Source organism: Stegostoma tigrinum, chromosome 2 (genome assembly GCF_030684315.1).
Source record: "Stegostoma tigrinum isolate sSteTig4 chromosome 2, sSteTig4.hap1, whole genome shotgun sequence".
In the NCBI taxonomy this organism is placed as follows: Eukaryota; Metazoa; Chordata; class Chondrichthyes; order Orectolobiformes; family Stegostomatidae; genus Stegostoma; species Stegostoma tigrinum.
Window position 1 is genome coordinate 84,179,396 of NC_081355.1, and position 12,226 is coordinate 84,191,621.

Consider the following 12,226-nt stretch of genomic DNA (forward strand, 5'->3'; position numbering starts at 1 on the left):
TGCGGTACACCACTAGTAATTGGACTCCAGGATGAACATTTCCCATCAACCACCACCTTCTGTCTTCTTTCAGCAAGCCAATTTCTGATCTAAACTGCTATAACTCCCACAATCCCATTCCTTGACATTTTGTGCAATAGCCTACTGTAGGGAACCTTATCGAACGCCTTACTGAAATCTATACACCACATCAACCGGTTTACTCTCATCTACCTGTTTGGTCACCTTCTCAAAGAACTCAGTAAGGTTTGTGAGGAACGACCTACCCTTCACAAAACCGTGCTGACTATCCCTAATCAAATTATTCTTTTCTAGATGATTATAAATCCTATCTCTTCTAACCTTTCCCAACACTTTAACAACAACTGAAGTAAGGCTCACTGGTCTGTAATCACCAGGGTTGTCTCTACTCCCCTTCTTGAACAGGGGAACCACATTTTCTATCCTCCAGTCATCTGGCACTATTCCTATAGACAATGACGAGTTAAAGATCAATGCCAAAGGTTCGGCAATCTCCTCCCTGGCTTCCCAGAGGATCCTAGGATAAATCCCATCCGGCCCAGGGGACTTATCTATTTTAACACTCTGTAGGATTTCTAATACCTCTTCCTTGTGAGCCTCAATCCCACCTAGTCTGGTAGCCTGTATCTCAGTATTTTCCTTGACAACATTGTCGTTTTCTAGGGTGAATACTATCGAAAAATATTCATTTAGTTCTTCCCCTATCTCCTCTGACTCCACACACAACTTCCCACTACCATACTTGCTTGGGTCTAATCTTTCTCTCGTCAATCTTTTATTCGTTAAACACCTATAGAAAGCCTTACGGTTTACTCTGATCTTATCCGCCAACAGCTTCTCATGTGTCCTCCTGGCTCTAAGCTCTCTCTTCAGGTCTTTCCTGGCTACCTTGTAACGCTCAAGCGCCCTAACTGAGCCTTCACATCTCATCCTAACATAAGCCTTCTTCTTCCTCTTGACCAGAGATTTCACTTCCTTTGTAAACCACGGCTCCCGCGCTCTACAGCTTCCTCCCTGCCTGACAGGTACATACTTATCTAGGACACACAGGAGCTTTTCCTTGAATAAGGTCCACATTTCTAATGTGCCCATCCCCTGCAGTTTCCTTCCCCATCCTATGCTCCCTAACTCTTGCCTAATCTCATCATAATTGCCTTTCCCCCAACTATAATTCTTGCCCAGTGGTATACACCCATCCTTTTCCATCACTAAAGTAAACATAACAGAATTGTGATCGCTATCACCAAAGTGCTCACCTAGTTCCAAATCTAACACCTGGCCGGGCTCTTTACCCAGTACCAAGTCTAATGTGGCTTCACCCCTTGTTGGCCTGTCTACATACTGTGTCAGGAAGCCCTCCTGCACACACTGGACAAACACTGACCCATCTATAGTACTCGAACTATAGTGTTCCCAGTCAATATTTGGAAAGTTGAAGTCCCCCATGACAACTACCCTGTCTCTCTCTCTCCTATCGAGAATCATCTTCGCTATCCTTCATTCTCTGCCTCCTGTCAGCCAACCAATTCTGAATCCAGACAGCCCAATCACCCTGTATCCCATAGCTCCTGACTTTATGAATGAGCCTGCCATGGGGAACCTTATCAAATGCCTTGCTGAAGTCCATGTACACCACATCCACTGCTCGACCCTCATCGACCTGTCTCGTGACTTCCTCAAAGAACTCAATAAGATTTGTAAGGCATGACCTGCCCCTCACAAAGCCAAGCTGACTCCCTCTAATCACGCTATGCTTTTCCAAATAGTCATAAATCCTATCCCTCAGAATTATTTCCAAAAGCTATTAATAAGGAAAACAGTACATTATCCTTCATCGTATGGGACTTGAGTTCAGGAGTTAAAAATGTCTTGCTGCAGTTGGATAGAGCTTTGGTGAGACTGGACATGAAGTATTCTGTAAAATTTTGCATCCTTATCTAAGGAAAGATGTACTTGTCATACAGGGAGTGCAACAGGAGTTCAACAGACTAAGCCCCTCCTCTTCTTCCCTTGGGTGTTCAATCTCTGTCTCTCGGCTGTTCTGTCCAGGCTCCCACTGTTCTGTTACATTTAGCCATTCAGTCCCTGTCTTACAGCTAAACTTCCATTGTATGTCATTCTCTATCTACCTGCTTTCTTTCTCTCTGTGAATCTGACTTTCTGCATCTGTGTAATCTGATCAAAGATTCTGTAAACTTCATTTTTAGTGGACTGGTGTTTGGCAACAGCGAAGGTGGTAATGCTACTTGGTTAATGGATCTCTGACTGGGCGTCTTGCATTGCACTTTGGTAAAAAGCCAACATGATATTGCTTTTAGAGGTAACACAGTGTGGAGCTGGATGAACAGATTCATCTCAGATACTCCCGCATCTGCAGTTCCTACTGTCAATGATACTGCTTTTACCTTCTTGTCAATCTTGGGCGTAACATGTATTGCATGTGTATATAACGGATACATGGGTAAGTAAACTGGCTGATCTCCTAATTAATGAGGTATGATCCATTGTGTGTGGTCTGCAAGTCAAATATGAAAGGGAAGATTTATGTAATTGCTTGATTTGAATTAACTGAATTGTTATATAATGTGCCTTTCAGTTCCAGTAGCAGCTTCTTCTAAAAGTAAAGCTTATTTGCTGGATTGTTTCATCACCTGCCATTTAATGTCCATTTGATACATGTGGGTCCCCAGCAGGTAACACTCCAATGAGACCCTGCCACTAGTGGTACTGTTTTAAACATAACTGCCCACATTCCCCCTTAATCACCTCAGTTAATAAGAAACAAGCTATTTTCTGTCTCATTCTCAAGGAGGAACAGCAAAAGAGGATGGTGGTAAGATGAGTGATACAGTATTTAGCTACAGCTTTCAATTTTATCTAATTTTTATTTTTAATAGCTATTCCCTTAATATATCATGCTTTGCTCATCTATTCTTTGAAGAAATATTGAAAGGATAGCAAGGAAAACGGTGATATGGACTTTTAAATAGATAAAGTACTGTAACTGGATCTCTGAAAAATGTAACATCCATTTTGAAAGGTCATCCATAGAAACAACTTAGGGCAAATCACTAACTGTCTTCAAACAGGGGTTAGATGCTGTTCTGAGGGCTAAAAGGTATGGGAAGAAAATGGAAACAGGATACTGAGTAGGATTAATTGCAAAGCCGGCACAAAGGGCTGAATGGCCTATTCCTGTTCCTATTTTCTATTTTTTAATCTAGCACTTTATCTTATTACCATTTGTCCTCAATTCCTCCATTACCTCCAAATTCTCAGACAAGTTGTCCAATTCCCAATATTGGAAGAGGAGAAATTTTGTCTAATTAAATATTGGAAGACAAAAGTCATTATCTTTGATCCTGCAACAACTCTATTCCTTGGTTACCAGCTACATCCCTCTCCTAACAGCTGTCTGATTTGAAGCAGCTTATTTTAACCTTCATGTTATATTTAAATCTAAGCTAAATTTTGACATATCTGCACCATCACTTAAGACTGCCTATTTCCACCTCTGCAACATTACCCAACTTTGTCCCTGCCTCACCTCATTTGCTGCTAAAACTATCATTCATACTTTCATTATTTCCAGACTTGACAATTACAATGTGCACCTGGATAGCATCCCATGTTTTGTCTTCCATACACTTGAGATAATCCAAAAGATTACCCACTGTCCCATCACCACTTTTTCTGTCTGTCTTTAGTTCCATTTCAAGCGGATCCTCTCATCCCACTGAAGTTAGCCATCTTCCAATTTCAAATTGGATTTCGTGTTACAATGTCTTATAATTGTATGATAATTAAAGTTTATGTTACAATGATCACTCTTAGCCAAGCATTCTCCCTGTAGATATTTGGTCCACTTGGCCTCCTCCATTTCCGAGTAACTACGTCAGTCTTCTAATTCAGCTGAGAACATACCGGTTTTAAGAAGTTCTCCAGAACACATATCAGAAATTAAACCCCCACAAAAAAAAAAGCCCGTTCTTCCTTTCAGGGATAGTGCAAGATACCGCAAACTTGAAGAACCAAATAACCAACCCTAACTTGCATCCCTAAAACAGCCCAGTTCGTCCCCTCCCCCCACTGCACCACACAACCAGCCCAGCTCTTCCCCCCCACCCACTGCATCCCAAAACCAGTCCAACCTGTCTCTGCCTCCCTAACCGGTTCTTCCTCTCACCCATCCCTTCCTCCCACCCCAAGCCGCACCCCCATCTACCTACTAACCTCATCCCATCTCCTTGACCTGTCCATCTTCCCTGGACTGACCTATCCCCTCCCTACCTCCCTACCTATACTCTCTCCACCTATCTTCTTTACTCTACATCTTCGGTCCGCCTCCCCCTCTCTCCCTATTTATTCCAGTTCCCTCTCCCCATCCCCCTCTCTGATGAAGGGTCTAGGCCCGAAACGTCAGCTTTTGTGCTCCTGAGATGCTGCTTGGCCTGCTGTGTTCATCCAGCCTCACATTTTATTATCTCTAACTTTTACGTCTTATGTTTTTATATTCACTCAAGATTTGAAGCAAGAACTTAGGCTGACACTCTAGTGCAGTGCTGGATGAGATGTTAAAGTGAACTCTAGTCTGCCTGCTCAGTCGGATATAAAAGATCCCAGGGCCAAAATGGGGTACATATCAACTGACTTTCAGATTGAATAGCCACACTGTCCAATACAAAGTTTGGACCTGCAACTTGACCTTATTAGTGCCATACTGTGCCAGTATTTTGAGAAATGGCAACATTCTGGGTTATAGAAAAAGGTATTATTAAATTGGAGAGGATTCAGAAAATATTTACACGGAAGTTGCACACTGGAGGATTTGAACTATAAAAATTGGTTGGATAGGCTGGGACATTTTTTGACTGCAGCACAGGAGGTTGAGAGTGACCTTATAGAGGTTTATAAAATCTTGAGGGGCACAGATAAGGTGAATAGTCAAGGTACAGTCCCAAGGGTGGGGGAGTTTAAAACTAGAGGGTATATTTTTAAGGTGAGAGGAGAAAGATTTAAAAGGAACCGGAAGGATAACCTTTTCACGCAGAGGGTGGTTTATATGTGGAATGAACTGCCAGACGAAGTGGCAGATGCAGGCACAGTTACAAATTTAAAAGACATCTGGACAAGGGAATGAAAAGGAAAGGTTTAGGGGAGCATGGGCCAAATGCAGGCAAGTGAGACTGGTTTAGTTTTGGAAACTTGGTTGGCATGAATGAGTTGGACCGAAGGATCTATTTCCATGTTAAATGATTCGATGACTCTAAGTGTTTTATGCAATTTCAGCTTAACTTCCTTGCTCTTGCACACTATGCCTTTTTTAAAATAAAACCAAGAAGAACATGCTTTAGTTTACTTATTACTCATCCTACCTGTTCTGCCACTTTCAAATGATGTGTGTACATATACATCCAGGTGCCACTGCCCTTGCATCCCCTTAGAAGTGTACCCTCTATTGTACAGTATCTTTCAATGTCCTTTCTCACAAAATACATCACCACACATTTGCCTGTATTGAAACCCATCTGCTCACTCCACCAATCTCTCGTGTCCTTTTGGAGTTCTACACTGTCCTCCTCACAGTATATAATTCTTCTACGTTTTACATCAACACTAATTGATATGTAGAGAAAAGGCCTAAAGATGTTCTAAAAAAAATTGCAAATGTTTTACAGAGGAGAACTACTACATCCACCTGAAAACACACTAATAGTCATTGGTACAATTGAACAATATGGAAACAAGACACAACTTGAAAAGTTATGACCAGTGGCAGTAAAATAATTCATAATATCAACGTGGAACCATTTGCACTCGAGAAACAAATTACTGGAAGTTTGTTCTAACAAAACTCAGCTGCATTGGTGATAATGGGAACTGCAGATGCTGGAGATTCCAAGATAACAAAATGTGAGGCTGGATGAACACAGCAGGCCAAGCAGCATCTCAGGAGCACAAAAGCTGACGTTTCGGGCCTAGACCCTTCATCAGAGAGGGGGATGGGGGGAGGGAACTGGAATAAATAGGGAGAGAGGGGGAGGCGGACCGAAGATGGAGAGTAAAGAAGATAGGTGGAGAGGGTGTAGGTGGGGAGGTAGGGAGGGGATAGGTCAGTCCAGGGAAGACGGACAGGTCAAGGAGGTGGGATGAGGTAAGTAGGTAGCTGGTGGTGCGGCTTGGGGTGGGAGGAAGGGATGGGTGAGAGGAAGAACCGGTTAGGGAGGCAGAGACAGGTTGGACTGGTTTTGGGATGCAGTGGGTGGGGGGGAAGAGCTGGGCTGGTTGTGTGGTGCAGTGGGGGGAGGGGATGAACTGGGCTGGTTTAGGGATGCAGTAGGGGAAGGGGAGATTTTGAAACTGGTGAAGTCCACATTGATACCATATGGCTGCAGGGTTCCCAGGCGGAATATGAGTTGCTGTTCCTGCAACCTTCGGGTGGCATCATTGTGGCAGTGCAGGAGGCCCATGATGGACATGTCATCAAGAGAATGGGAGGGGGAGTGGAAATGGTTTGCGACTGGGAGGTGCAGTTGTTTGTTGCGAACTGAGCGGAGGTGTTCTGCAAAGCGGTCCCCAAGCCTCCGCTTGGTTTCCCCAATGTAGAGGAAGCCGCACCGGGTACAGTGGATGCAGTATACCACATTGGCAGATGTGCAGGTGAACCTCTGCTTAATGTGGAATGTCATCTTGGGGCCTGGGATGGGGGTGAGGGAGGAGGTGTGGGGACAAGTGTAGCATTTCCTGCGGTTGCAGGGGAAGGTGCCGGGTGTGGTGGGGTTGGAGGGCAGTGTGGAGCGAACAAGGGAGTCACGGAGAGAGTGGTCTCTCCGGAAAGCAGACAGGGGAGGGGATGGAAAAATGTCTTGGGTGGTGGGGTCGGATTGTAAATGGCGGAAGTGTTGGAGGATAATCCAGCACATCCCTCACCTTCCTGGACCTCTCAGTCTCCATCTCAGGCAACCAGCTTGTAACTGATGTCCATTTCAAGCCCACCGACTCCCACAGCTACCTAGAATACACCTCACCCCACCCACCCTCCTGCAAAAATTCCATCCCCTATTCCCAATTCCTCCGCCTCCGCCGCATCTGCTCCCACGATAAGACATTCCACTCCCGCACATCCCAGATGTCCAAGTTCTTTAAGGACCGCAACTTTCCCCCCACGGTGATTGAGAACGCCCTTGACCGCGTCTCCCGCATTTCCCGCGACACATCCCTCACACCCCGCCCCCGCCACAACCGCCCCAAGAGGATCCCCCTCGTTCTCACACACCACCCTACCAACCTCCGGATACAACGCATTATCCTCCGGCACTTCCGCCATTTACAATCCGACCCCACCACCCAAGACATTTTTCCATCCCCTCCCCTGTCTGCTTTCCGGAGAGACCACTCTCTCCGTGACTCCCTTGTTCGCTCCACACTGCCCTCCAACCCCACCACACCCGGCACCTTCCCCTGCAACCGCAGGAAATGCTACACTTGTCCCCACACCTCCTCCCTCACCCCCATCCCAGGCCCCAAGATGACATTCCACATTAAGCAGAGGTTCACCTGCACATCTGCCAATGTGGTATACTGCATCCACTGTACCCGGTGCGGCTTCCTCTACATTGGGGAAACCAAGCGGAGGCTTGGGGACCACTTTGCAGAACACCTCCGCTCAGTTCGCAACAAACAACTGCACCTCCCAGTCGCAAACCATTTCCACTCCCCCTCCCATTCTCTTGATGACATGTCCATCATGGGCCTCCTGCACTGCCACAATGATGCCACCCGAAGGTTGCAGGAACAGCAACTCATATTCCGCCTGGGAACCCTGCAGCCATATGGTATCAATGTGGACTTCACCAGTTTCAAAATCTCCCCTTCCCCTACTGCATCCCTAAACCAGCCCAGTTCATCCCCTCCCCCCACTGCACCACACAACCAGCCCAGCTCTTCCCCCCCACCCACTGCATCCCAAAACCAGTCCAACCTGTCTCTGCCTCCCTAACCGGTTCTTCCTCTCACCCATCCCTTCCTCCCACCCCAAGCCGCACCACCAGCTACCTACTAACCTCATCCCACCTCCTTGACCTGTCCGTCTTCCCTGGACTGACCTATCCCCTCCCTACCTCCCCACCTACACCCTCTCCACCTATCTTCTTTACTCTCCATCTTCGGTCCGCCTCCCCCTCTCTCCCTATTTATTCCAGTTCCCTCCCCCCATCCCCCTCTCTGATGAAGGGTCTAGGCCCGAAACGTCAGCTTTTGTGCTCCTGAGATGCTGCTTGGCCTGCTGTGTTCATCCAGCCTTACATTTTGTTATCTCAGCTGCATTGGTATTCATTTGGTATTATAGAAATACAGAAAACACAGCATGTCATTATGGAAACCTAGTTGGTCCAGCAGATCAAAGTTTGATCCCACATTAATGAAGTGACAAGCAAAAGGAGATGTCATTACTTTACTAAAGTTATTCAAACTGAGCCAATTGCCTGAACATCTTGTTATATGATGTGAAGTTTGGTTGCAAATCAATATTGTAAGCAAATTCTCACGTAGTCCCAATATAGCCAGATGCCATACAGTTCTACAGCACAGAAAAAGGTCTTTCAGCCCAATGTGTCCTAAAGAATAGAAGTTCAGCAGGGGTTAAAGTTTACCAAGATGATATATAAGATAGGTTTTCAATCAGCACATGTTTCAGCTGAGGGAATCTTTGACCAGAGGAATATGGAGGTCACACTTGCCAAATAGAAATAGAGGAGAAAGGTAATATTTAGGTATGACTGTCCAGGCAACACTGGAAAAAGTTCATAACGGCAATTTAAGAAACGTTCTTTCCTTCCAATATCTGATGCCTCAGCTGGAACTGTTCTACAGCTTGCAATGGCAAAAAGACAGGAAAGGCCATAACCTGAAAATCTTACAAAGTTACAAACAAGTGGCTCCAGAAAAATTCATGACATCTTGCCACTTGAGATGTCCAACTATGTTTACAATGGTAAGTTATTGGATCTTCATTTCATTCTCATTGTGCCAGTACAGAATAAAGCAAAAATGAATCAAGGCAGGGTATAGTCTGCCCAACTTTCAGCATCTCAGCCCTTACAAAGAGAGCATCATGACTGACCACTGGACTGATATCAGAAGCTAACCCTGATTTACTCCACTGACACACCCTGAGCAATGGTTATCCCCCTTAACTAAGGCCAGCATGTAAAACAGGGATATTGTGAGCATCCAGGCTGGCTCAGTGTGAGTGAGTGTAATGAAAGTAAGCAAAGAGTCTTGAGATGTAGTCTGGCCCAATTCATGAGCTGGGTGCGTGTTTTTGCAGCATTATTATGATGGTCACCAGTGGAGTCCAATATGTAGTCCTGAAGTAAAGAAGCAGTGGTAATGTATCATGAGTGATCTTATAGGCTGGCACAATTCGGATGTCAATGTTCATGGATATGGGGTGTGTGTGGATGCTGTCCATAAAGGGTGCCCTGAGATATTACTGCTTGGTTTCCAACGTGGGTGCCATTTGGAGCGAGCAGTGACCTGAATTTGCCAGGGATTTGTTCTGATTTCAATGTTGAGTCTTCTCAAATGTCTAGCTGATTTGGCACTTTTGATGATATCAAAAACTGAATGTTAGTGAGGTGAGTTGGTCCAATAATAAAGTTTAACAAGAAATATCAACCTTCATTGTCAATTCAACACAGCCTAGTGAGAAACTCACCTCACCACTTGTAAAAGGCATAACAGATGACAGATGACACAAGATGCTCCCAAATTCAAGAGAGACCTCATTGGACTTCTCAAATAATTCTAACACAAATCTTGCCATCGCCCATGTCACTCAGACCCCTTTACAATTTGGCCTAGTACTTCTAAACAAAGATTCAGTACATCAGGATCACAACTATGAATAAGCCTTAACAAGCTTGCAAATGTTGCTGAAAAAGGCTCAAAATGAAGAGGCTAAAATTCAAGAGTACTGTGAACTTTAACCTGGAAATAGAAGACTTCATATAAACAACTTTTTGACAATTGCTCCAAAGACTGTTAAAAAATTAGCCAATATTAGTAGTGTATATGGTCTCAAACTGTATAGTGTTCTTCACTGATATCAGCAGTACTGATATGCAGCATGGGTAATGCTGCTTCATGTGAACAAATTTAGAACTTAGCATAATTTTGCCATCACAATTTTGGGAAATGTCACACAAAAAAACAGAAGTTTTAAGTCTGCAGCATTACATATTTAGCAGATCAAGGAGTAAAACTGATATTATGCAGAAAATGAAGCTGATTTTCATATAGTATCTACCCAAATCCATATTATATGGAGAAAAATCATATGCTGTGGTAAATTATATACTTTCAAATGGCTAAATTATTCAAATTCTTATTCATTACTCTGTATCATTCAGAAAAATCTCTGACAATCAAGGACAATGCCAATGTACGAATCTAATGTAGACTTTGATTAACAATTTTTCCACTGAATTTCCCAAGAAGCTCTTTTTCAGTTAAAGGACTGTTCTATGTAACTAACTTAGACTCTCATCAGCAAAGCATTAAAACAGAAAAATGTTAGTTCCTCAGCTCAAATCCACCAAATTGGTCACCTGGAACTACAGCCTATCCAAAACTCAAATAAAAGTTCAACTGTCTCAGAAGCTAGCAGACTTGCACCTTTTCAAAAGATGTATTTTGTGGCAGCCATGCCTTCTATGAAAATATAGAACATAGAACATAGAACATAGAACAGTACAGCACAGAACAGGCCCTTCAGCCCACAATGTTGTGCCGACCATTGATCCTCATGGATGCACCCTCAAATTTCTGTGACCATATGCATGTCCAGCAGTCTCTTAAATGACCCCAATGATCTTGCTTCCACAACTGCTGCTGGCAACGCATTCCATGCTCTCACAACTCTCTGCGTAAAGAACCTGCCTCTGACATCCCCTCTATACTTTCCACCAACCAGCTTAAAACTATGACCCCTCGTGCTAGCCATTTCTGCCCTGGGAAATAGTCTCTGGCTATCGACTCTATCTATGCCTCTCATTATCTTGTATACCTCAATTAGGTCCCCTCTCCTCCTCCTTTTCTCCAATGAAAAGAGACCGAGCTCAGTCAACCTCTCTTCATAAGATAAGCCCTCCAGTCCAGGCAGCATCCTGGTAAACCTCCTCTGAACCCTCTCCAAAGCATCCACATCTTTCCTATAATAGGGCGCCCAGAACTGGACGCAGTATTCCAAGTGCGGTCTAACCAAAGTTTTATAGAGCTGCAACAAGATCTCACGACTCTTAAACTCAATCCCCCTGTTAATGAAAGCCAAAACACCATATGCTTTCTTAACAACCCTGTCCACTTGGGTGGCCATTTTAAGGGATCTATGTATCTGCACACCAAGATCCCTCTGTTCCTCCACGCTGCCAAGGTCTAGATACCAAGTATCTAGGTATTTAAGCAGAAGCTTTGATTGCAAAAAGCCATCAGGTCAGTGATTTTTAAAAAACTGTTGAATATTTCCAAAGCTTTCCAAGCTTACATGGATTTGGACAGTGATTTCACTTCATGCATCAAATCCAATAGAGAAAGGTTATTGATCTGAAATGTTAACTGTTTCTCTGATGCTGCCTATCCAAACACACATTTCCAGCTTTTTCTCTTTGCTTACCAATAATTTTATGGTTGCCGGGTCTTTCAGCTTACAAATAGAAAATCTTTCCCTACACGCAATGCTTAGCTAGGGAGCATATCTGAGCAGTCTATATTGGGTTAAACGTTCACAAGCCACCTGATTCTTTGATAACGTTCTGAAATGTTGGTTAAAATTTGAAGTATAGTTTGCTCAGAATTCAGATAGCTGAAGAAAAAAAAAACTCTTCAAATAATTGAAGCCCAGGAAGCAAAACAAAAACAGTACTAGTTTAAGTAAAACAAATGTAAGTAATGAAGAGAACGCAGCAAGGATATAATGCAATTATTTAAAAAAGCACAGCAGAAAGTCACGTGGTCTTAGTTGGAAAAGGTCATAACAGGGTAAGTGTTCCTTTATTTTCCTCTTTTGCATGTTGTCTTTATCCATGGTAAGCAGGGAACTAAATAAAAATTTCAATGAAACAAATTTTCTAGTTCAATAATCTCAAAAAATGTTCAATTTTCAAAAGTATTACATTGAAAGAAAAACGTATTAGTATTAGCTATA

The 12,226-nt window shown here is 43.7% G+C and overlaps 1 protein-coding gene across 8 annotated transcripts in view; it reads right to left on the bottom strand.

Annotated features, from left to right (window-relative positions):
* Positions 1–12,226, bottom strand: part of ppp1r9a (protein phosphatase 1, regulatory subunit 9A) — a 284,663-nt gene that overhangs the window by 140,994 nt on the left and 131,443 nt on the right. The gene's annotated exons all lie outside the window — the stretch shown is intronic.